Raw genomic sequence first — 27441 nt, 5'->3', positions numbered from 1 at the left:
CACCACCTCAGTTCCTCCTGCCACATCTGGACATCCCCCACTGTGGAGCACTTGAATATTCCCCATTGTGCACCCACTTCAGCTTCAGCTGTCCTGCCAAGATGCCCTCAAGGCTTAGATACTGGCACCCTTCAGCCTGTACCCATTTCAGCTTTTCCTTTCTTCCCAGAGCATCCACTACATTGAAAGTCCTGAGACCTCCTGGCCTGTATTCCACTTCAGCTCTAGACATCCTGCCAAAGCATTCTCTGTGTGGAGAGAGCTAAGGCACTACAGATAACACTCACTTCAGCTTCAGTTATGCTGTCAAAGTACCCTCTGTGTGTAGAGCCTCAGGACACCCCAGCTTACACACATTTAGCCTCAGCTTCCTTGCCAGGGCTCCTACTGTGTGGAGAGCCCAGGGACTGCACCAACATGTATCCATGTCAGCTTTAGCTGTCTTGCCAAGGTGCTCATGCATGGAGAGCCTTAGACCACCACCCCATGACAGCCACAGGTCCAGCCAACCAGCCAAAATCACCAAGAATGTACAGTCTACATAGGGGACAGCCATACACAAGACCTTCCTTCAAGTTATAGAAGTAACTGTTATGCCTAATTCATAGAAACAAAAACAGAAAGTCAAGCAAAATGAAGATACAGATGAATATGCTTCAAAATAAAGAACAAGATAAAACCTTAGAAAAAGTATTAAATTAAATGGAGGTAAGCAATATGCCTGATAAAGAATTTAAAGTAATTATTGTAAAGATGCTCCCCATGCTGGAGAGAAGAGTGGAAGAATTCTTTGAGACTTTCAATAAAGAGATAGATAATATAAAAAATAACTAATCAGGGTTTAGGAATACAATAACTGAAATACATAATACAGTGGAGAGAATCAACAATAGATTACAGGATGCAGAAATCATATCAGGGATCTGGAATACAAGGTATTGGAAAACAGGCTGAACAGCAAAAAGGTAAAAGTTGTTTTTGGTTTTTTGTTTTTAACTGAGGATAGGTTAAGAGATGTCTTGGACAACATCAAGTGAACAAATGTTCACATTATAGAGGTATCAGAAGAAGAGAGAAAAAATGGATAGAAAACTTATTTGAAGAAATAAGCTGAAAACATTCCTAATCTAGGAAAGGAAATTCAAGTTCCAGAAGCACTGAGAATTCCAAACAAGATGAATCCAAGGAGGCCCATACCACAACACATAAGAATTAAAATGTCAAAAATTAAAGGTAGAGAACTTTAAGAGCAGCAAGAAAGAAGCAAATTGTTATGCACAAAAGAAGCCCTATAATGTTATCAGCTTATTTTTCATCAGAAACTTTGTAGGCCAGAAGGGACTGACATGATATATACAACATGTTGAGAGGGAAAGAAGCTACAATCAATAATACTCCCCCTGGTAAGGCATCATTCATATTTGAAGAGGAGATAAAGACAAACAAACAGATAACAAAAGATAAACAAAAGATAAACAGTTTATTACCACTAAACTAAATATCAAAGAGACTTGTATAAGTGGAAAAGAAATGCCCATAATTATACATTAGAAAACTATGAATAAAAATTATAAAATATGAAAGTATATACACAAAATGATGATGAGGAAGTAAAAAAAAAAAGAGATTTTAGAATGTGTTTGAAATTAAATAACCATCAACTTAATATAGACTATATACTTATAGGCTATATACTTCGGATGTTATATATGAACCTCATGGTAGTGACAAACCCAAAACCTGTAATAGACACACACAGAAAAGAGAAAGAAAACCAAACATAACACTACAAAACTCATAAATTACAAAGAGCAAGAGAAGAAACACAGTAGAACCACAAAAACAGCCAGAAAACAAATAACAAAATGGCAATTAGTACATAGCTGTCAATAATTACTTTAAAAGTAAATGAGCTAAATACTCCTATCAAAAGATATAGAGTAGTGAAATGGATAAAAACAAGACCCATCTATATGCTACAGTGAAGATATATAAACCATGCAAATTGAAGCAGAAAAAAAAAGTTGGGGTAGCAATACCCATAATAGAAAAAATTCACTTTATTTTTATTTATTTTTTATTTTTATTTTTTTAGAGAGGGGGGTAGAGGGAGAGAGAGAATCTTAAGCAGGCTCCATGTCCAGCGTGAATCCCAATGTGGGGCTCAATCTCATGACCTGAGCTGAAATTAAGAGTTGGACGCTTAACCAACTGAGCCATCCAGGCACTCTGTCGTTGCATACTGAAATAAAGTTCTCAGACAGCAATCTGAGCAGCCGTTCAGGGCTGCCTCTCCAAGGGAGAGCAGAGCAGCTGAATCCCACACATTGCTTTTATTTTGTTTTTTATCAGAAAACAAAGACAGATGCCTCCAAGTTTGGGAAATGAGTACAAAGGGATGGAAAATATCTTGAAGCAGGCTTGCGTTTTCCCCTATACATAGGCACTCAGGGAGTCAGTCATGGGATAAGGGAGGAGAGGTATGTTTGGTCTAGCAATTGCCAGGTGCAGAAAGGGGAGACTGAGGGTTATGTTCTTTCATAGCTCCTAACTTATACCCTGCGCCTGGGGATCATGGTATCCTGCTACTACTGGGCCATTGTGTTCAACATCCTGAGAACAGGAATGCTGCTGACATTTCAGCTGCTTCCACACTCAGTCCTTAGGACTTATAATATATTTTCTAAGAATAACTCCACAGCACCCCAGAAAAAAAATTGACTTTAAAACAAAGACTAACAGAAGACAAAGAAGGACATTACATAATAATAAACACATCCAACACAAGGATATAACAATTGTAAATATCTACACAACCAACACTAAAGCATTTAAATACATAAAGCAAATATTAATGGAAATAAAAAGAGAAAATAACAGTAATACCATAGTGGAGATTTTAGCATTCCACTTGCATCAATGGATATATCATACAGGCAGAATCAATAAGAAAACAGTGCCTTTGAATGACACATTAGACCAAATGGACATAAAAGATATATACAGAACATTCCATTCAAAAACAACAGACTACACATTCTTTTCAAGTGCACATGGAACGTTCTCCAGAAGAGATAACATGTTAGGATATAAAACAAGTCCTAATAAATTTAAGAAGATTGAAATCATATCATGCATCTTTTCTGACCAAAATGGGGTGAAACTGGAAATCAATCACAAGAAATAAACTGGAAAAACCACAAATACATGGAGACTAAACAATATGACACTAAACAAGCAATGAGTCAATAAAGCAATCAGAGAAGAAATAAAAGAAAAATACATGCAGACAAATGAAAATAAAAATAGAAGAGCCCAAAATCTTTGGGATGCAGCCAAAGCATTTTTTAAGAGGGAAATATATAGCAATACAAGCCTACCTCAGAAAAAAAAAAAAAAAAAAAACCTCAAATAAATAATCTGACCTTACACCTAAGAAACTAGAAAAAGAAGAACCAACAAAGCCCAAGGTGAGTAAAAGGAAGGATACAATAAATATTAGAGCAGAAATAAATGACACAGAGACAAAAAATAGAACTATTCAATGAAACCAAAAGCTAGTTCCTTGAAAAGATAAAATTGATAAATTCTTAGCTAGACTCATCAAGGAAAAAAAAAGAAAGGAATCAAAATCAGGAATGGGAGAGGAGAAGTAATAATGGACACCACAGAAATACAAAGTATTATGTAAGAACAGTATGAAAAATTATATGCCAATATATTGGACAACATACAAGAAATGGATAAATTCCTAGAAACACACTATTTTCCAAAACTGAAACAGGAAGATATAAGAAATCTGAGCAACCCAGTTACTAATAACACAAAATTGAATCAGTAATCAAAAAACTACAAGAAATAAAATTTCAGGACCTGAAGGCTTAACAGGTGATGTCTACCAAACATTGAATAAGAGTTAATGCCTATTCTTCTCAAACTATTCCAAAACATAAAAGAAGGAAAGCTTCCAAATAATTCTATAAGGTCAGCATTACTCTGATAAAAAAAAAAAAAAAAAACCAGACAAAGGCAACACAGGAAAAGAAAAATACAGGCCAATATCTTTGATGAACATCAATGCAAAAATCCTCAACAAAATATTTGCAAGCCACATTCAACAATATATTAAAAGGATCATTCACCATAACCAAGTGAAATTTGTTCTGGGGATGAAAGGATAGTTTAATATTCACAAATAAATCAATGTGACACATCACATCAGCAAAACAAAGGATACAAGTCATATGATGATCTCAATCAATGCAAAAAAAGCATTTGACAAAATCAACATCCATTCATGAAAAAGAAAAAAAAAAAACTCTAATCAAAGTGGTTTGATAGGAACATACCTCAACATACTGAAGACCTTATGAAAAACCCACAGCTAATATCACACTCAATGGTGAAAACCTGAAACCTTTTCTTTAAGATCAGGAACAAGATAAGGATGCCCAATCTTGCCACTTTTATTCAACATAGTACTGGAAATTTTAGCACAATAATTAGGCAAGAAAAATAAATAAAAAGAATCCAAAATGGAAAGGAAGAAGTAAAATGGTCACTATTTACAGATGACATGATACTACACAAAGAAAACCCTAAAGACACTACCAAAAATATTAGAATTGATATACAAATTCAGTAAAGTTTCAGGATACAAAATAAAACCCAGAAATCAGTAGCATTTCTATACATTAGTAAGTAGTAGAAAGAGAAAATAAGAAAACAATTGTGTTTACAATAGCACCAAAAAGAATGAAATACCTAGGAATAATCTTAACCAAAGTGGTTAAAGACTTGTACTCTGAAAACTATAAAACACTGATGAAAGAAATTGAAGATGATCAAACAAATGGAAAGATATTTTATGTTCATGGATTGGAAGAATTAATATTATTAAGATGACCATACTACCGAAAGCAATCTACAGGTTAAATGTAATCCCTATCAACATACCAATAGCGTTTTTTTTTTCAGAACTACAACAAATAATACTAAAATTTGTATGGAACTACAAAATGCCCCAAATAGCCAAAGCAATCTTAAGGAGGAAAAAACAAAGCTAGAGGTATCACAATCACATATTTCAAGGTACACTTCAAAGCTGTAGTATTGAAAAAAAAAAAAACAGTATGGTATTGACACAAAAATAGACACATGTATCAAAGGAACAAATAGAAAGCCTAGAAATACACCAATGCATTTATGGTTAATTAATCTATGACACAGGAGGCAAGAATATGCAATTGGGAAAATTTAGTTTCTTCAAAAAATGGTGCTGGAAAAACTGGACTGCTACATATAACAAAAAGAATAAAACCGGACCACTTTTTAACACCATACACACACAAAAAAAAACAAGCAATTGTATCTGTTTATACTATAAACTAACAAAGACAAAATAAAAATTTTAAAAATATATCATTTGAGATAGCATCAAATATCTAAAAATGTCTAGGAATGAATCAAATTAAAGATGTGAAAGGTTGAAAGCAGGACACAAAAGACATATAAGTGGAAAATGATAAAATTGACTACATTAATATTAGGACTTATTTAATGAAAAAGATGTAAAATACCACGTATAGACAATTGTGTTGCAACTAGAATTCTTATGAACTGCTGGTAGAAGTGTAAATTGGTACAAAATACTTTGGAATATTAATATTAATTATACCTACTAAAGCTGAATATATACCCATCACCCATTTAGCCCATTCCCCACCCATCTCCCCTCCATACTGTCTATAGTTAAGAGTATGTTATGGTTTGCCTCTCTCTTTTTTCCCCCTCTGTGTCAATCTGATTTGTTTCTTAAATCCCACATATGTGAAATCATATGGTAATTGTTTTTCTCTGACTGACTTATTTCACTTAGCATATTACATTCTAGTTCCATCCACATCCTTGCAAATGGCAATATTTTATTCATTTTTATTGTTGAGTAATAGTCCATTGTGTGGGGATACATACCACTTCTTCCTTATCCATTCGTCAGTTGGTGAATATTTGGGTTCTTTCCATAATTTGGCTATTGTTGATAATGCTGCTATAAACATTGGGGAACATGTGTCCCTTCAAATCAGTATTTTTGTATCCTTTGGGTAAATACCTAATAGTGTAATTGCTGGATCATAGTGTAGATCTATTTATAAATTTTGAGGAACCTCCATACTGTTTACAAGAGTGGCTGAAACAGTTTGCTTTCCCACTGACAGTGTAAGAGGGTTCCCATTTATTGGCATCCTCCACAACATCTGTTCTTTCCTGTGTAGTTGATATTAACCATTCTGACAGGAGTGAGATGGTATCTCACTGTACTTTTGATTTGTATTTCCCTGATGATGAGTGATGTTGAGCATCTTTTCATGTGTCTATTAGCAATCTGCTTGTCTTATTTGAAAAAAAAAAAATCTATTCATGGCTTCTGGCCTTAACTAGATTATTTGTTCTTGGGGTGTTGAGTTTGATAAGTTCTTTATAGATTTTGGCTACTAATCCTTTATCTGATATGTCATTTGCAAATATCTTCTCCTTTTCTGAAGGTTGACCTTTAGTTTTGTTGATGGTTTCATTCACTGTGTGGAAGCTTTTTATGATGATTCCCAATAGTTCATTTTTGCTTCTCTTTCTCTTGTTTACAGAGATGTATTTAGTAAGTCTATGCTATGGCCGAAGTCAAAGAGGTTGCTGCCTATGTTCTCCTCTAGGATTTTGATGGTTCCCTGTCTCACATTTAGGTCTTCCATCTATGTTGAGTGTGTGTGTGTGTGTGTGTGTGTGTGTGTGTGTGTGTGTGGTGTAAGAAAATGGCCCAGTTTCATTTTTTTGCATGTTGCTGTCCAGTTTTCCCCACACCATTTGTTAAAGAGACTTTTTCATTGGATATTCATTCCTTCTTCATCAAAATGTAGTTGACCATATAGTTGTGGGTCCATTTCTGGGTTTTCCATTCTGTTCCATTGATCTATGTGTTTGGTTTTGTGCCAGTCCCATACTGTCTTCATGACTTCAGCTTTGTAATATAGGTTGACATCTGGAATTATCATGCCTCCAGCTTTGCTTTTCTTTTTCAAAATTGCTTTGGCTATTTGGAGACTTTTGTGGTTCCATCCAAATTTTAGGATTGTTTGTTCCAGCTCTGTGAAAAATGCCAATGGTATTTTGATAGGGATTGCTTTGAATGTGTAGATTCCTTTGGGCAGTGTAGACATTTTAACAATATTTGTTCTTCCAATCCATAAGCATGGAATGTTTTTCAAATGCTTTCTGTCATCTTCAAATTTCCTTCATCAGTGTTCTATAGTTTTCAGTTTACAGATCTTTTGCCTCTTTGGTTAGGTTTATTCCTAGGTATCTTATGGTTTTTGTGCAATTGTAAATGGGATCAGTTCCTTGATATCTCCTTCTGCTGCTTCATCATTGGTGTGTAGAAATGCAACAGAATTCTGTACATGATTTTGTATCCTACAACTTTACTGAATTAATGTATCACTTCTAGAATTTTTGGTGGAGTCCTCGGGTTTTCTAAATAGAGTATCATGTCATCTTTGAATACTGAAAGTTTGAGTTCTTCCTTGCTGATTCAGATGCCTTTTATTTGTTTTAGTTGTCTTATTGTTGAGGCTAGAACTTCCAGTTCTATGTTAAATAACATGGTGAAGGTGGATATCCCTGTCTTCTTCCTAACCATAGAGGAAAAGCCCTCAGTTTTTTCTCCATTGTGGATTATATTAGCTGTGGGTCTTTTGTATATGGTCTTTATGATGTTGACATATGTTCCCTCTATGCTTACTTTGTTGAGGGTTTTATCAAGAATCAATGTCGTACTTTGTCAAGTGTGTTTTCCGCATCTATTGAGAGGATCGTATGGCTCTTATCCTTCCTTTTATTAATGTGGTGTGTCATAATTAATTTGTGAATATTGAACCTGTCTTGCAGCACAGGAATAAGTCCCACTTGATTATGGTGACTGATTCTTTTAATGTACTGTTGGATTAGATTTGCTAGTATTTTGCTGGGAATTTTTTGCATCCATGTTCATCAAGGATATTGGCCTGTTATTTTCTTTTTTTTTAGTGGGGTCTTTGTCTGGTTTTGTTATCAAGGTAATGCTGGTTTTGGAGAATGAGTTTGGAAGTTTTCCTTCCATTTCTATTGTTTGGAACACTTTGAGAAGAATACATACTAACTCTTCTTTAAATGTTTGGTAGAATTCCCCTGCAAAGTCATGTGGCCCTGGAGTTTTTTTTGTTGGGAGACTTTTGATTACTGATTCAATATCTTTGCTGGTTATCAGTCTGTTAAATTTTCTATTTCTTCCTGTTTTAGTTTTGGAAGTTTATATGTTTCTAGGAATTTACCCCTTTCTTCCAGATTTCCCATTTTGTCATCATTTTTTCTTAAAATTCTTTTATATTTGCTTGTAGTTCTGTGGTGTTGGTTGTGATCTCTCCTCTCTCATTTGTGATTTTTATTTATTTGGTCCTTTCTTTTTTCTTCTTGATAAGTCTGGCTAGGGGTCTATCAATTTTGGTAATTATTTCAAGGACCAGCTCCTGGTTTCTCTGGTCTGTTCTATTATTCTTATTTGTTTCTATAACATTTATTTCTCCTTGGATCTTTATTATATCCGTTATTTTTCTGGCTTTAGGCTTTGTTTATTTTTCTTTTTCTAGATTCTTTAGATGTAAGGTTCATTTGTTTATTAGAGATTTTTCTTGCTTCTTGAAGTACACCTGTGTCTCTATATGCTTCCCTGTCATGACCCTGTTTGCTGCAACCCAAAGGTTTTGGACTGTCAAGTTTTCATTTTCATTTGTTTCCATGTATTTTTTTTTTAATTTCTTCTTTAATTTCCTGGTTGACCAATTCATTCTTTAGTAGGATGTTCTTTAATCTCTATGTATTTGAGGTATTTCCAAATTTTTTCTTCTGCTTGACTTCAAGTTTCATTTGGAAAATATGCACGGCATGATGTCAATCTTTTTGTACTTGTTGCAGCCTGTTTTGTGACCCAGTATATGATGTTTTCTGGGGAATGTCCCATGTGCACACAAAAAGAATTTGTCTACTGCTGTGTTAGGATGGAATGTTCTGAATATATCTGTTAAGTTAACCTTGTCCAGTGTGTCAGTCAAAGTCATTTTTTCCTTGTTGATTTTCTGCATAAATGATCTCTCCATTGCTGTCACTGGGGTGTTAAATTCCCCTACTATTATTGTATTATTATCAATGAGTTTCTTTTTTTTTAAGATTTTATTTATTTATTTTACAGAGAGTTAGAGAACACAAGTAGGCAGAGAGGCAGGCAGAGGGAGAGGGAGAAGCAGGCTCTCTGTTGAACAGAGAACCTGATGTGGGACTCGATCCCAGGACCCTGGGATCATGACCTGAGCCAAAGGCAGCCACTTAACTGAGCCATCCAGGTGCCCCTATCAATGAGTTTATTTATGTTTGTTAGTCATTGATTTATATATTTGGGTGTTCCCAAGTTGGGGGCATAAATATTTACAATTGCTAGGTCTTCTTGTTTGGTAGACCCCTTTGTTGTGATACACTGCCTTTCTTCATCTCTTGTTACAGTCTTTGGTTTAAACCTAGTTTGTCTGATATAAGTATGCCTAGATTGGGTTTCTTGTGACATCCGTTAGCATAATAAATGGCTCTCCATCCCCTCATTTTCAATCTTTATATTGTCTTTATATCTAAAATGAATCTCTTGTAGGCAACATATAGATGAGTCTTGTTTTTTAATACATTCTGAGATCCTATGTCTTTTGATTGGAATATTTAGTCCATTTACATTCAGAGTGATTACTGATAGATATGAATTTAGTGCCATTGTATTACATGTAAAGCCAGTGTTTCTGGAGATTTTCTCTGTTCCTTTCTAGTCTTTGTTGCTTTTGTTTTTCTTTCCCACTCAAAGAGTCCCCTTTAATATTTCTTGCAGGGCTGGTTTAGTAGTCACAAACTCCTTTAGTTTTTGTTTTTCCTGGAAACTCTATCTCTCCTTCTATTCTGAATGACAGCCTTGCTGGATAGAGTATTCTTGGCTGCCTATTTTTCCCATTTAGCACACTGATTATATCACACTCCTCCATTCTGGCCTGCCAAATGTGTGGAGAGGTCTTGCTCTAACCTTATTTGTCTTCCCTTATAAGTTAGGGACTTCTTTCTTCTCGTCGCTTTTAGGATTTTTTTTTCTTTATCTCTCTACTTTGATAATTTAACTACAATATGTCTCGGTGTTGGCCTGCTTTTGTTGATTTTGGATGGAGTTCTCTGTGTCTCATGGATATGGATGTCTGTTTCCTTCCCCAGATTAGGGAAGATTTCAGCTATATTTTCCTGAAATAAATGTTCTGCCCTTTTTTCCCTCACTTCTTCTGAGACTCCTATGATATGAATGTTATTACACTTTAAGGAGTCACTGATTTTCCTTAGTCTACATTAGTGCTCCAATATTTTTCTTTCCTCTTCTTTTCAAGTTCATTATTTTCCTTAATTTTATCTTCTAATCACTTACTCATTCCTCTCCTTCATCCATTCTTGTGATCATTACATCCAGACAGTTCTGCATCTTGGTTATAACAATTTTTATTTCATTCTGACTAGTTTTTAGGTTTTTTATCTCTGTGGTAATTGACTCCTTGGTGTCTCCTATGCTTTCCCCAAGCCAAGCTAGTATCCTAATGATTGTTGTTTTAAATTCTGGATCAGGTATATTACTTGTATGTTTCAATTAGATCCCTTTTCTTGGTCTTTCTTCTGGGGTGAATTCCTCTGTCTTGACATTTTGTCTAAGTCTCTTTGGTTTTTGTGTTAGGAAAGCCTGTTATGTTTCCTGCTCCTGAGAGTAATGGCTTCAAGAAGAGACCATGTACTGTCCAGGGTCTGGAATTTCAGCAAGTGTTTCTGGTGTATGCTGTGTGCACTCTGCTGCTGTGTTTTGGCTGCTCTTTCCCTTAGGTCAGTCCTCTGTAGAGTTTCTCTTTGCCTGCAGTGGAGAGTGTTTAGACCTTATCCAGAGTGTGGTGAGTTTTAACTAAGTGTGTTGTGGTTGGCTTGTTAAAAGAGACCTGATGCAATTTCCACTGTATCTGAAACTTTGCAGCACTTTATGGTCAGTAGCCATGGTGCGTGTGGGGTGTTTGTGCTGGTATTTTAGTTAGGGGCCTGCTGCTCTGGTTCTCAGGCACACCTGCCCTAGTAAAGCAGCATCTACAGAGAACTGGGGTGTGGGATTTGGCGTAAGATGTTTAGACTACCACTGTTGTCACTGTGATGCTTACTGAAGTTAGTTTATGGTAAGAAGCAAGGGAGGGAAATAGCACCAGCCCTCTACTTCATGCCTGGAGAGGGGAGTTCACACCCATCACTGTCTTGGAAGCTCTCACAGAAGAGGAAACTGTTTCACTTTGTGTCCCAGATGTCCCTCATATCCCCACCTTCACCCTGTCTGTGTCCAGGTCATCTGTCTGCCCAGCAGTGCAGTGCACCTGTATTTTATCCCAGGCAGATTGGTTGAGTTTTAAAACTTTAATCTTCCAGGACCTGGCATGGCAGCAGCCTACACTTCCCCTTTGGGGGAGGGTTTTGCTCTGCTGGGACTGGTGCAGGTGTGTCGCAGAAAGGCAGTCATAGCAAAGCACAGGAGCTTGGAGTTTGGAATGAATTACATCAAAAAGCTAGTGTCCATGTTAGCAGCCCTCAGCAGGTGTCCCTGTGCCTATGTTGAGGGGCAGGGGAGCATAATGGCATGTGATGATGTAATGGCATGTGCTGGCTCTTTTGTCCCTGGAGAAGCAATGCCACCTCTCCCAGATGTGCTCCAAGAAGGGGGAACTGTCTCTCCCAGTGCATCAAAGGGGATCCTCAGATTGCACCATCCACTATGGGACTATCTGCCCTCCTACTCCACAGGAGCATTGCAGCACCTGCCTCCCAGGCCCTACCTTGTCCATGGCTGGGACCACTAAACTCCAGTCTTTGAGCTCTGTGAACTGTAAAGTCTCACGATAATCAGCCTCTCTCATTTTCCCAGTCAATAGCTTTGGGGAAGTGTTTTCTTTATGTGATCCCCTGTGTGACCCACCCCCTCTCCTCCTTCTGTGATCAGGTCTCCCTCCCCTCTGCAGAACTCATGATCTTTTTCTCCCCTGAATCACATTCTGCACCTCCTACATTCTACCATGTGACCTTTCTCTCCTCTAGTTGTGCAGTTTGTTCTGTTGGTCCTTAGATTAATTTCTTAGGTGTTCAGAATAAATTATTATTTATCTATATGTGTTTGAGGGATGAGGCAACTCTAGGGTCCTCCTGCTACTCCACCATCTTAGCCCCCCAAATTTTCCAATAGTTTTATCTATTTATTGGCCTTTTCAAAGAAGTATATTTGTTTTCATTGATGAAGTCTGCATTTTTAAAATGTTTTTGTATTGTTATTAATTGTTCTCATTTTGAGTTTATTTGTTTATTTATTTACTGACTTGTCCACATACTGTCTTATTTTTTTTCTTTTATCTTTGTTGAGTTCACTTCCTAGAATGGTTCTTTCTTTTTATATTTATCCCGATCAATTTTTTTTCCATTTATTATGTTCATCACCTTCTTTCTGAAAGCTTCACTTCAATATTTTCTTTTAATATTTATTGTTATTTATTATTATTGCTCTGCTGCTCTCACCTTTCTGAAATTCCTTTCAAATGATAATTGGGAGTTTTTTATTTATCTTACATATCTGTTAACTTTTCTCACATATTTCATCTTATGGTCCTCTTGTTCAGTGTACTGTGGAAGTTTTTGAATTTCATTTACCATCAAACCAATTCACTTCTTAGCTGTGTATATTGCATTCAGTCCAACTAGTAAGTTTTAATTTTGAATATTTGCTTTATTTTCAATATATTATTTTTATGGATACAACATACAAATTTCTCTGAGTATATTCAATGTATTATATTTTAAATGGGTCTTATTACATTTGTTTCAGATTTTTGGTATTTGGCTAATTCAATGTGGGAGTCTTTTATGATGCTGGTTTTACTGAAATATTTGGAAATTATTGGTTGTCTGCAAATATTTGTATTTGGTAATCCTTTTTTTTAAAATTTTTAATTTTATTATGTTATGTTAATCACCATACATTACATCATTAGTTTTTGATGTAGTGTTCCATGATACATTGTTTGCATATAACACCCAATGCTCCATTCAGTATGTGCCCTCTTTAATACCCAACACCAGGTTAACCCATCCCCCCACCCCCTCCCCTCTACAACCCTCAGTTTGTTTCTCAGAGTCCATAGTCTCTCATGGTTCGTCTCCCCTTTTTTTGTGTATATGTTGGCGGTGATTATAATTATTATTTTAAAATGGTAGTTTACTTTTGGTAATTACACAAATCCAGACCTTGCTCTTTGGTGGAATATTCCAGTAGTTTATTTTCTGGGTGTATGCATTCTATTTTTTTTTTTTTGGTATTTTTTTAATTTAAATTCAATAGCCAACATATAGTACATCATTAGTTTTTGATGTAGTGTTCAATGATTCACTAGTTGCATATGCATTCCAAACTTGTGAGTCAGTAGCCATGTGGAGTACTGCCATGCATTTCTGCTCCAAGTATCAATACTCACTCTTTTAGTCATACAAACACTGATGTATACATAGTGAGAATGAGTTAAAGGAGAGAGAGAGAGAGGAGAGAGAGAGAGAAAGAGTCTTAGCTCAGACTACCATAACAAAATACCATAGGTTGGGTGGTTTAAACAACAGAAATGTATATTTTCACACATGTCTGGAGGCTGCAAGTCTGAGATCAGGGTATCAGTATTGTTGGGTCTTGGTGAAGGCTCTCTTCCTGGCTTGCAAGCTGCCACCTTTTTGGTATTGGCCTTTTTTCAACATATGCATGAAGAAAGATCTCTTTCTTTCTTCTTTTTATATGGCCATAAATTTTATTGGATCAAACCCCCACCCATATGACTCCACTTAATTTTGATTAGCTTATAAAATTCCTGTCTCCAAATACAAGGTGAATTTTATGGATACTTAATTCAATCCAGGGCACACACATACTTCACTATTTTTTTTTTCCTCAGAATAAACATGGAACAATGAAAGGAGTTACTGATGCAGCTGTCTCAAATGTAGTATCTTATTTAATTTTTCTGATTAACCCAGTGCTTTTTTTTCTGTTCAATTTGTGCATTGATTTTTGAAAAGGAGCTTTCCTAAAATATGTTCTTAATTATACTGTTTGGGATTTAGACTGTAGTTTCCCATATAATTGTTTCTCCATAGATCTCATCTAGTTTAAATTTGTTGAATGTTCTTCAAAATGTCAGGTCTGCTGTTATTTATTATTAATTGTCTATACTTTAACTCTTCATGCACATTAGCTTTGCCATCATGATCCAATTAGAACATTTAATTGATGGCGAACCTAAAAATAATTTGACAAAGAATCTATCTTTTTCAACATTAGCTAGCTATTATACTTTAGATTCTAATTGTCTGGGCGCTCCTGGGGAGTGACAGCAATAAGATAAAAAGGGTCATAAAATCCCTAAAAAGTCATGGGCTAAAATAATTCAGAAGCTGTTATCTTCTCAGTACACATTTTTCTTAGTGTTTATATCTTTTCTTTCCTTCAAATCAAAACAATCCCTCTTCTAACTTTTTTTTAAGATTTTATTTATTTATTTGAGAGAGAGAGAATGAGAGAGAGCATGAGAGGGAGGAGGGTCAGAGGGAGAAGCAGACTCCCTGGCGAGCAGGGAGCCCGATGCGGGGCTTGATCCCGGGACTCCAGGATCATGACCTGAGCCGAAGGCAGTCGCTCAACCAACTGAGCCACCCAGGTACCCCTCCCTCTTCTAACTTTGAAAAGAAAATTTATGTTCAATTTATTTACTGCATTGAATTTCCTCTCTCCTTAGCTACATTTGTTGCCAGTACAAATTTGGTCAGCATGGTTACAGGATCATGCATCCATTCATCACATATTTATGAAGTACTTCTATTTTATATGCCAGGCATTGTGTTATGCAGTGGGAATACAGCCATCACTATGATGTGCTTAAAGCTACCAGTCTCTCTATCCATATAGAATAGAGATATCGCATGTATTATACTATATAGGCCACATTTTAGAAATATTAGAGAAGAGCATTTTTTTTCTTTTAGCCAGTTTTAATCTTAGAATAATTTAAATTATATACATAATTTCCTTCCCACTTTATTCCTCCACTTGTTATTAAAACAATGAAATACTTGATTAAAAAAAGATCATGATGGGCATTAAGGAGGGCACATGATGTGATGAGCACTGTGTGTTATATGCAACCGATAAATTATTGAACACTGAATTTGAAACTAATGATGTTCTATAAATTGGCTAATTGAATTTAAATTAAAAAAAGATCATGGAGAAAAATATATTTAGTAAGTTCATTACATTTAGGCAAGATTTTTTTATAATATAGAATTGAGAGTATCTTTAAATATTAAATAAATATTGTCATTCTATGGATAAGAAAATTAAGTTCCCAGAGGTTACATTATTTACCAAAAGTTACATGAGTGATAAATGTCAAGTCAGTGTTATAATAATTTTCTGAATCCTAGTTGGAAGTATGTGGTCCTACCAACAGTTTTAGACAGAAATTGGATAAAAGTCTTCTTATAAGTTTTTAAGGATTATATTTAAGGATTATATACATATTTTACAAATACAGGGAAATCATATGTAAGTGCTCTTGTAAAAGAACAAGTAAAGATATGAAAGTAAATTTGTAAACAGATCTTAGTTAATGCCCCTATGGTAAATTAATCTACAGTATTCTGTGGTGGCAGTATTCTAGTGACTTTGTAACATACCACTGCATTTATTGAGAAAATCAGGATATTTTAGATTGATGTCTCTTAGTTGATCTGTTATAATAAGAAATATATAAGTAAAATGTTATATAAATGATACTATCATATATGGGAGAATACCAGTAAGTAGCATTGGATGACAGTAAAAGAACAAGCACTGTTGGTGTTATGTATTTAGGCAGGAACATGGGAAAAACATGCTAATTCAATAAAATGTGGCAATAAGTAAATAACATCTATAAAAATGACATCAATAACAAATAATAGGGCATATGAATGAGTGAATAAGTGCATATTACTAGTACTGAATTTCTTCCAAAATAATGGATTATTGTGTAGAGAATCAGTGTAATAAGGTATTGAAGAGCTTGACTTTGGAATCAGAAACAAAGCAAAGTGGAACAAAACATAACTGTGTTTGAATTTTAGAATCACCAATTCATGGGTGTGTGATTTTTGGACAAATTATTAAAGCTTTCTAAACTTTATTTTCTAATATATAAAATAGGAGTAATGACTGAATCTACCTTATCATGTTATCATAAATAATAAATGGCATAGCACCTCAGAGATATCTGAACATTCTTTGGCTCAGTAACCACTAGCTGAAACTAATTCATGATAAATCCTCTAATATTGATTGGGTAATGACTTTCATGAAATTCTACTTTTTAGTGCCAATAATTAAATACTATTTTTTCTACATGTGCATTTTCTTAGAAGAATTATTGAACTATAGTTGGCATACAGTTAGCAGTACATTTTAAATTTCACAATTTGATAAGTTTTAACATATGTGTACATCTGCAAAACTATCACTACAATTATGATAATGAACACATCCATCACACAAAAGCTTCTTCAGACCTATTTGTACACTCTTGCTTCTGACTCTTCCCACTTCCCATGCCCAAGCACCTACTAATCTGCTTTCTGTCACTGTAGGTTACTTTACATCTTATAGAATTTTATATAAATATAATCATAATGTGCACTTTTTTGGTCTATCTTCATTTACTCAGCATGATTACTTTGAAATTTATCCAATTGGTTTTGTGTACCAATAACTCAATTCTTCTAAACACTATCATATTACATACTATAATTTTTTATCCATTCATGTGTTGATAAATATTTGGGTTGTTTTCAGTCTTTGGCTGTTATAAATAAAGGTGCTATCAATATCCATGCACACATATTAGAATGAGTATTTTTTTTTCTTGAATAAGTGTCAAGAAGTGAAGTGACTGGATCACATAGCAGTTGTATGCTTAACTTTTTGAGAAATTTCCAAACTGTCTCATGAAATGGTTGTACCATTTCCCATTCCCACCTACAGTGTATAAGAATTCAGATGCTTCCACATCTTTTCCAACAGTTGATGAGATTAATCCTTTTAATTTCAGACATTCTAATAAGTATGTAGTGGTATCTCACTGTGTTTTAACTTGCATTTCCCTAGCAATTAATGATGCTGAGCATATTTTCATGTATTTAATTGGGCATTCATATATGTTTGTGGGTGCAGCACCTGTTCAAACTTTTGCCCATTTTCATTGGGCTATTTTTTATTTAGTATTGAATTTTTAATATTATTTTAGAACAATTTTAGGTTTACAATAAAATTGAAAGAAAGGTAGAGATACTCCCCATATAACCTCTGTCTCCACACAACTATATTCTTCTCCATTACCAACACTACTCCCCATAATGGTACTTTTTTTTTCTTAGCAAGGATAAATTTGCATTAACACATCATAATCACTTAAAGTCCATAGTTTACTCTTAGTTTTGTACATTCTATGGGTTTGGATAAATATATAATGGTATATATCCATCATTATAATATCACACAGAATATTTTCACTGTGTTAAAACCCTTTGTGCTCTGCCTATTCAACTCCTCTCATTTCACACCTCACTGCTGTCAACCACTGAACTTTTTATTGTCTCCATAATTTTGCCTTTTCCAGAACATCATATAGTTGGACTCATACAGTATGTAGCCTTCTCAGATTGGCTTTTTCCGCTTAGTAGTATGCATTTAAGTTTCATCCACGTATTTTTATGTCTTGATAGCTCATTTTTTTTAAAGCACAGAATAATACTCCATTATCTGGATATACCATAGTTTATCCATTTACCTAACAAAGGAAATCTTGGTTGTTTCCAAGTTCTGGCAATTATAAGCAGCTGATATATATATATCAATTAGTATTTCTCCTTGACCTTTGAAGGACAATTTAATGGGATACAGAATTTTAGATTGGTGTTTTCTCCCCATCTCTTTCTCAACAGAATGTATTTAATTCTTCTTTCTTCTTGCTTGTTTGGTTTTTGAAAAGTTGGTGTAATTTTTATCTTTGTTTCTCTACATGTAAGGTGTTTTTTCTCATTGGCTTCTTTCAGCAATTTTATTTATTTTTGATTTTTGTAACTTGGAAATTATGTACTTACAGATTTTATTTATTTATTTATTTATTTATTTATTTATTTATTTATTTATTTATTTATTTATTTATTTGAATTTATCCTGCTTGGTGTTCTCTAAGCTTCTTGGATCTGTAGTTTGGTGTCTGACATTAATTTGGGGAAAATACTCAGTTATTTTTGACTCAAATATTTTTCTGTTTCTTTCTTCCTGGAGTTCCCATTATGCATATGTTACACCTTTTGTAATTGTCCCATAGTCCTTGGATATTCTGTCCTGTTCTTTTTTGTATTTGTTCTCTCCACTTTTTGGTTTTTGAGGATTTTATTGGCATATCCTCTAGCCGAGAATTTCTTCCCTCTACCATGTTCAGTCTACTAATAAGCCCAATAAAAGGCATTCTTCATTTCTGTTACAGTGTACTTATCTTTAGTATTTCTTTTTGGTTCTTCCTTAGGATTTCTATTTCTCTGCTTACATTGCTCTTTTGTTCTCACACGTTGTTTATCTTTTGAATCCTTAGCATATTAGTAATAGTTGTTTTAAATTCCCAAGGTGAAAATTCCAATATCCCTGCCATGTCTGTGTCTGATGCTTGCTTTGTCTTTTCAAATTGTTTTCTCTCTCTCTCTCTCTCTCTTTTTTTTTTCTTTTCTGGCTTTTGGTATGACTAGTAATATTTTACTGATAGACAGACATGTATTGGGTAAAAAGAACAGCTGTAAATAGACCTTTATTAATGAAATGGTGAGGTGTAGTGTGAGGGGCAACATTCTATAGTCTTATGCCTAGATCTTAGTCTTTTAATGCATCTATGTCTCTGGACAGTGAACTTCACAAGTTTTTCTTATTGTATTTCTTATCCCTTAAGTGAGATAGGATGGCTACAGTGGTCTGGACTTGAGTGTCTGTTTCCCTTTCCCAGGTCCTTTAGGTGTTGATAATAACCCCACAGTTTAGGCTCTGGTTAGCTGGATTTTCCTGTTAAGAACAGTGCTGTGGTGTAATCCAAAATGATTCCTTTTCCTGTCAGAGCCTAAGGGAATTTTTCTCTGATATTTGCTGTGGGAATCTGGTCAAGCTCTTAAAGGTAAATCTTATAACATTGTGAGTCCCTCCATGACTGGGTCCCCCTGGAGCTTTTAACTCTCAGAATTGTCTGCACTGAGCTTCTAGTAATTTTTCAATTACAGTTCGGGTTTTCCTATTCTGGCACTAGTTCTCAGGAGGTTTCTGCTCATGAGTCTCAGATCCCATAAACTGTGAATCTCTATCGTCACCTATCAGTCCCTCTAATGTTGGGGCCAGTGATCTGCCCTGTGTCTTCACCTCTCTTATGAATGCATGAAAAGTCATTGATTTGTTTATCTCTTCCAATTTTTACTTATTATTAGGATGGAGTGGTGAATTCCAAGCTCCTTACATGCAAAAGTAGAAAATGGAAGTTGAATTTTGAATTTTAAAAGCTTTTTAAATTCTTTACAAAATGAGTGATTTGCAAAAATGGTTTCTCAATTTATGACTTGCATTTTTATTTTATTAACAACACATTTCCAAGATCAGAAGTTACCAATTTTAATGAAGTACAATTTTAAATTTTATAATTTTAAAATTTACCCTTAGTTTTATGGTCCATTTTAAGCGATTTTTGTATATGTTATAGAGTATGAATTAAATTTTATTATTATTATTATTATTATTATTTATTATTACTATATGGATACTCAACTAATTCAGTACTATTTGTTGAAAACACTAACCTTTCTCCATTGCCTAGTTTTGGCACTTTGTCAAAAATCAATTAATCATAGATACATAGGTTTATCTATGAACTCTGTTATGTTCTACTCATCTATTTATAGATCTTTACACCAATACTTTAGTGTCGTAATTATTGTAAATTTGTACTAAGCATGAAAGTCTGATAGTGTTAGTTTTACTACTTTGTTATTTTAAATGTTGTTTTAACTATTCTAAGTATTTTGAATTTTCATGTAAGCTTTAAAACAAGCTTGTCAATTTCTTTCTTTTTTTGAGAAAGATCTTTTTTAAATTATGTTCAGTTAAAAAACATATAGTACATCATTGGTTTTTAATGTAGTATTCAACAATTCATTAGTTGTGTATAATACCCAGTGCTCATCACAACATGTGCCCTCCTTAATGGGAACCCTCTTACACTGTTGGTTGGAATGAAAGCTGGTACAGCCACTCTGGAAAACAGTATGGAAGTTCCTCAAGATGTTAAAAATAGAGATACCCGGGGCGCCTGGGTGGCTCAGTTGGTTAAGCGACTGTCTTCAGCTCAGGTCATGATCCTGGAGTCCCGGGATCGAGTCCCATATCGGGCTCCTTGCTTAGCAGGGGGTCTGCTTCTCCCTCTGATCCTCCCCCCTCTCATGTGCTCTCTCTCTCTCATTCTCTCTCTCAAATAAATAAATAAAATCTTTAAAAAAAATAGAGAGACCCTATGACCCAGCAATTGCACTACTAGGTATTTACCCCAAAGATACAGATGTAATGAAAAGAAGGGGTACATACACCCCAATGTTCATAGCAGCAATATCCACAATAGTCAAACTGTGGAAGGAGCCAAGATGTCCTTCAACAGATTAATAGATAAGATGTGGTTCATATATATATATATATATATATATATATATATATATATATATATATAAATAAGCTTGTCAATTTCTACAAAAAAACCTGTTAGGTTTTGATAGGAGATGCATTAAATCTGTAGTACAATCTGGGGAAAACTAATATCTTAGGAGTACTAAATTCTCAGTTTTATGAATATTTTATATTTCTTCATTTATTTAAATCTTGAATTTTCAGTAATATTTTATAGATTTCAACATGCAACTTTTATACATATTTTGTGAGATTTACTTCAAACTATTTCATATTTCGATTCTATTGTAAATGATATTTTAAATCTATTTTCCCAAAGCTCATTGATAGCATATGGAAGCACAACTTATTTTTTGTATGTCGATCTTAAATCCTGCAAATGTGCTAGTCTCACTCACCAGATCTGGCATAATTTTGTAGATTCTATAGGATTTTCTAAGTAGATGATCATGTCATCTGTGAGTGAAGAGAGTTTTACTTTACTTTTCCAATCTGAAAGCCAAGCCCCCACCCCCGCCTTTGCTCTGGGATTATTGTACTGACTGGAACCTCCAGCACAACGTTCAATAGAAGTGGTGAAAATGAACATGTTTTGTTTCTGATTTTAGTTAAAAGCATTCAGTCTTCCACCACTAAATATGTGTTATCTGTAGGTTTGTTGAGAGTTTTAATCAGGGATGGATGTTGGATCTTTCTGCATTAATGTTGATGATCATATATTTTTTCTGCATTGTTTTGTTAATATGTGGAATTTCACTGATTGATTTTTTTAAAGATTTTCTCTGGTGGTGAGGTTGGAGCTTCAGTCTCTGAACACAGCTATCTCAACTTTTATCTTGTCACCTATTACTAATGGGATTTTTTTTTTTCACATGATGCCTATCCAGTCGTCTTTCCTCATTATCTAGTTCAGACTGTACTGGGGCTGGAAGGATCATTTTGCAGAGACTATCATAACAGCTACCTGAACAGAAGAAAAAGAATAAAAGTGAAGGATTTTTTTAAATGTTTTCCTAAGAAAGCTAAGAGAGCAAGTTAGATTCAGGAAGAAAAGAGAGTCCCAATAGTTACTCCCAGTAGGAGCAAGGTCTCTGAGTTTCATTGCTCCTCCTACCAAATACTTCACCCCAGACACCTTGGTCCAATCTATGTTCTTAATTCATACATCACAACAGAACTCTTCAGTCTTCAGTGTTTAAAGTTTTGAACTCCCTCTAAAGGCTGAAGTGTGCCACTAATAACAAGTCATTACAATATATAATGACATACGGGTTGCAAGAAAGCCACACGTGAAAATCTATGAGAATAATGAAGAGACAGTGATTCAGTCTAAAACAATAAATTAAAAAAAATATATTGTAGGAAAGGTGACAGAGTAATTGAAATAATGAGCACAGGAGTGCTGCATTGCTCTAGTTTATACTTTATTGCACAAATTTTCTCATTCTGAATGTTTGAAAATCCACATAAACTCTAGGGTGCATATTTCTATTTGGGAGATGAAACATTTCTTGGTTCTCTTTCTAGAATTTGTTAGGTTTCTCTTTGTCATGCCTGGCTGGCTTCTGTGCAGGAATCCTTGACATTTCCTGAGATATGGTGTATGATAGTGGTTCCTTGGAATCTCTGTTGTGCAGGCATTGCTTCAATTTATGTCTACAATTTTCCAAAGTGTTTGAAGCCCCCAAATGCTTTAAAATCAGGTCCATGTATTTTGAAATAAGATAATGAGACAGGAACAAACAATCTGAATTCTATTTCCCTGCCTATATTTCCTCTGTATTAACTTAAACAGGGTGATGATGTTTAGGAGAGAAAAGCCACATGACAAGAAACACAGAATGATTATTTTCTTCAACATTGTGGGAAATAATGTGTTTGTTTCAAATGCTGTGTACTGGGTACAGGTGATTATTAAGGAGTTAAACCACTTTCAAAGTTGTTTTTAACTGAGAGTTTGTCCCTGGGTTTAAGAAATCTCCTTCTCTAATTGATGTTTTTAGTCAGTGGCTGCTTATAATCAAGAAGATTGCACTTAAGAAGTACAGAAGCTGGTCTTACTGGCATTAGAAGATTTTGCTAATATAGACAGGATGGCAGATGTATTAAGGTAAACCATGCATATTCACCAAGAAAAAAACTTCTCTGTGACTCTGTGATGTGCTATTTGTAATAAAAAGTACCATTGGCTTTTCATCTTTGGAGTTTCTATTATCCTATTTTATTTATTTTATAATGAAATTATTGGTTATATTCATTCATTAAGCGTTTATGCAGAACCTGGTATGTGCCAGGCACTGTGTAGAAAGCTTCATAAACAATGAGGATACAGATCCAGGCAAATAGACTATTGAATTTAAGACAATACAATTAAGAAGACTTGGGAAGGACATACATCAAGGGTCAACACATTTTTTTCATTAAGTGATAGGTCTAAAATACTTTAGCCTTTGTAGCACATAACATCTCTGTCACAACTACTCTTCTCTTATAGTGTAAAATCAGACATGGCAACACATAAATGATAAACATGATCATTTTCTAAGAATACTTTATGAACATCAAAATTTGAATTTTATACAATTTTCAGGTGCCACAAAAATATTCTTTTGATTTTTTTCAACCACTAACAAATGTAAAACCATTACCTCACAGAGACTTATAAAAACAGGCAATGGAACATATTTGGCCCATGAGTCATAGTCTGCTGATATGGACTACTCTCTAGGACCCTCTTGCCACTGTTTGGGTAATACCTGACAAAATGGTGGAGAGTGTATTCTTTTGTCTTAAATGTGACCATGTATGGCATTCTTGCAGGGATTACAGTTGATAAAATGTCAAAAGATATTTAAATATTTAGAAAAGTACTTTCTCTGTACTCTACTCCTTTCCATAATAACTGTTCCAAATGTGTAAAAACCTTCATAAAATAGAATTCTTCCCAATGTCTAAACTCAGTACATTGTGCTAGAGGTAAGGCTTTATCACCAAAATGAGACTAAACTCTAAATACTAATGCATCTGAATTTTCTCTGTAGAATTCCATGGCATGGCAAGAGCTTAGTTGTAGATATGGATTATAAATAGGAGGGCAGCTTCTGCAACATGGGTTTAGATGAATGCAGTCCATCTAAATGGACATCAACATATCAGACTTATTGTTGTCACCTAGAAATAACCTTTGTCAAATTTAGAGTCCATCTTATACTAAGATCTGTTGTTGGAATGAACTACTTCCAGAGGCAGTGAATTCTGCATCCTAGAAACAGGGTATGAGTAGTATGAACTCATTGATTGATTTTTTATGGGTCATATTCTTCAAAGAGACTTACATGTCATGGCAAAAATAAATGCACTTGGTATGGATTAAAAGCTAATGTAAGGTATTTATTTTTGTGAAGGTTGTTTTAATAGTTTAGTTTAGAATTCTAAGCATGGCTAAAGAAGTTGAGCCTAAAAGTTTTCTTCACATAATTTAGGTACTAACACAACAATTAAAAATAATAAACAGGGTGAAATGTGGTAACTGATTCTAAAATTCAAAATACTTTGAGAAAAAATATAAATACTGTGGTTTTGTCTTAGGAGATAGTTTCATTAATGTAATTCTATTTCAATAACTGTCCAGCTAGCCACCATAAAAAAGTAAATGTTTGAGAATTGTTTATTTTAAATATTGATGATTCATGCAAAGTATAATAAAAAAACACCATCATTCAGCATAATGATTATATTTTTTGGTTCTGCACATTCATTAAATTCTTTTCCTGGAAAAGCTATTATTAACGGTGCTAATTATAGTTCAGTGCAACAGGTCTCAATGGTTTATCATGTTTAGAAGGGTGTTTTTCAGTAAGCTTCTTTTTTGTTTTTGTTTTTTTATTTTTTTAATTAGTGATTCATTACATATAATGCACAGTGTTCATCAAGACTAGCATTCAGCATAGATTGTAACAGAAGAAAAGCATTTTTTTTTTCTGTGCTGTTTAAGATCAACTTACCAAGTCAACCCAGATGGGCAGTTCCAAGGTTGCATATAAGATGAAATCTCAGTAGGCTTTTCCTCCAATGATATATGCTTTGGGTTGGATAAGAATTTGTTATAGAACCACAAGTAATATTGGATATATCTAAGCTGTCTGCTAAATATTAACTGTAATAAGTACTATGTTGTCACTAAAAATAGCTATTATCTATTGAGCATTTATCATGTACCAGGAATGTTAGAAATGGTAACATTAAGGATCGCCTGGGTGGCTCAGTCTGTTAAGTGGCCAGCCTTTGATTTCAGCTCAGGTCATGATCTCAGGATCTTGGGGTCCTTCCCTGGGTGGGCTCCATACTCAGCAGGGAGTCTGCTTAAGAATTCTTTCTCTCACTCTCCCTCTCCCTCTTCCCCCATTCATGAATTCTCTCTCTCTTTCTCAAATCTTTAAAAAAAAATAAATAAATGGTAATGTTAAGTGATCCTTGAAATCCTGGCAATAAAGTCTGCTTTTCATATTCTATTATTGTTTAATATGGTGTGATGGGATTTTCTACATATTATTAAGAAATTTTGGGAGCACCTGGGTGGCTCAGCCTGTTAAGCATCTGCCTTCGGCCTGGGTCGTGGTTTCAGGGTCCTGGGATCAAGCCCCATGTTGGGCTCTCTGCTTAGTGAGGAGTCTGCTTCTCCCTCTCTCTCTCTCAAATAAATAAATAAATCTTTAAAAAAATTTTGCATAAAAGTTTATTAGGGGTATTATTTTCTCTTACTATCTATAGCATTCTTTACTTGTAATACCATTGTCTAGTTTTAATAAAAATGGCCTGTAAGAATTCTGGCCTCTTAAAATGAGTTGGAATATATCCCCACTTTCTTAACTATAGAGAAGATTTTGAGTATACATTTGCATTATTTCTTCCTTAAATGTTTATAGAATTTGTGTGTAAAGCCATCCGTGCCTAGGTTTTCTTTGTAGGAAGCTTTGTAACTAAAATATCAATGTCTTTAACAGATATAAATTTATATAATCCATTTCTTCTTTAATCAGTTTTGTAGTTTGTGTCTTTCAAGAATTATTTTTCATTTAGATTGTCAAAATTGGCAACTCTTATCACACGTAATAGCTAAAGGTAGTGTGGTGATGACATCTTCTTGATGTGGGAATTTGCATCTTATTTCTTTTTTTTTCCATTTTATTTCTTTTATTGTGATAAATCTGGATAGAAATCTATGTCAAAAAGCCAGAAGTTACATTACATTGATTTTCATTATTTACATTTGTTTTCTAATTTATTGATTGTTGCCCTCATATTTATTACTCCCTAATTTTGCACTTTGGGTTTAGTTTATTTCTCCTTGCTTAGCTTTTTACACTTGAGGCAGAGGTAAATAATCTCAGCCATTTTTTTTCTTTTCTAGTATAAGGATCTAGTGCACTATATTTTCCTATAAAACCTTTTTTTTTTTAAAGTAGGCTCAGACCTGAGCTGAGAACAAGAGTCTAATGCTCAACTGATCAACCCACCCAAGAACCCCATCTATGAAAACTTTTTAACAGCATCCCAGAAATTCTAACATACTATGCATTTAGTTTAATTTAAAATATTTTTTGTACTTTTAGTTTTTATTTAAAATAGAGTTAGTTAACATAGTGTGTAATATTAGTTTCAGGAGTAGAATTTAGTGATTCATCACATATATATAATACCCAGTGCTCATCACAAGTGCCCTCCTATTTAATACCCATCACCCATTTAACCCATCCCCCCCACCTCCCCTCCAGCAACCCACAGTTTGTTTTCTATAGTTAAAACCCTGTTTTATGGTTTGTCTCTCTCTGTTCCTTTTTCTCTATGTTCATCTGTTTTGTTTCTTAAATTCCACATATGAGTGAAATCATACAGTATTTGTCTTTCTCTGACTGACTTATTTTGCTTAGTGTAATGCACTCTAGATCCATCCACATCATTTCAAATGACAAGATTTCATTCTGTCTTATGGCTGAGCTATACATATATACATATATATATATATATATGTATATGTATATACATACACCTATATATACCAAAACTTCTTTATCCGTTCATTAGTCAATGGACATTTGGGTTTTTACCATAATTTGGCTATTGTTGATAATGTTGCTATAAACATTGGGGGATATGTGTCTCCTTGAATCAGTATTTTTGTATCCTTTGGGTAAATACCTAGTAGTGCAACTGCTGGATCATAAGGTAGTTCTAATTTTAACTTTTTGAGAAACATCCATACTGTTTTCCAGAGTGGCTGCACCAGTATGCATTCCCACTAATAATGTAAGAGTGTTCCCCTTTCTTGGAATCCTCACCAACATCTGTTGTTTCCTGTGAGGTTAATTTTAGACATTCCAACAGGTGTGAGGTGGTATCTCACTGTAGTTTTGATTTGTAATTCCCTAATTATGAGTGATATTGAGGACCTTTTCATGTGTCTGTTTGTCTTCTGGATGTCTTCT

Source organism: Neomonachus schauinslandi, chromosome X (assembly GCF_002201575.2).
Source record: "Neomonachus schauinslandi chromosome X, ASM220157v2, whole genome shotgun sequence".
Lineage (NCBI taxonomy): Eukaryota > Metazoa > Chordata > Mammalia > Carnivora > Phocidae > Neomonachus > Neomonachus schauinslandi.
Note: the sequence above shows the minus strand (reverse complement) of the source record.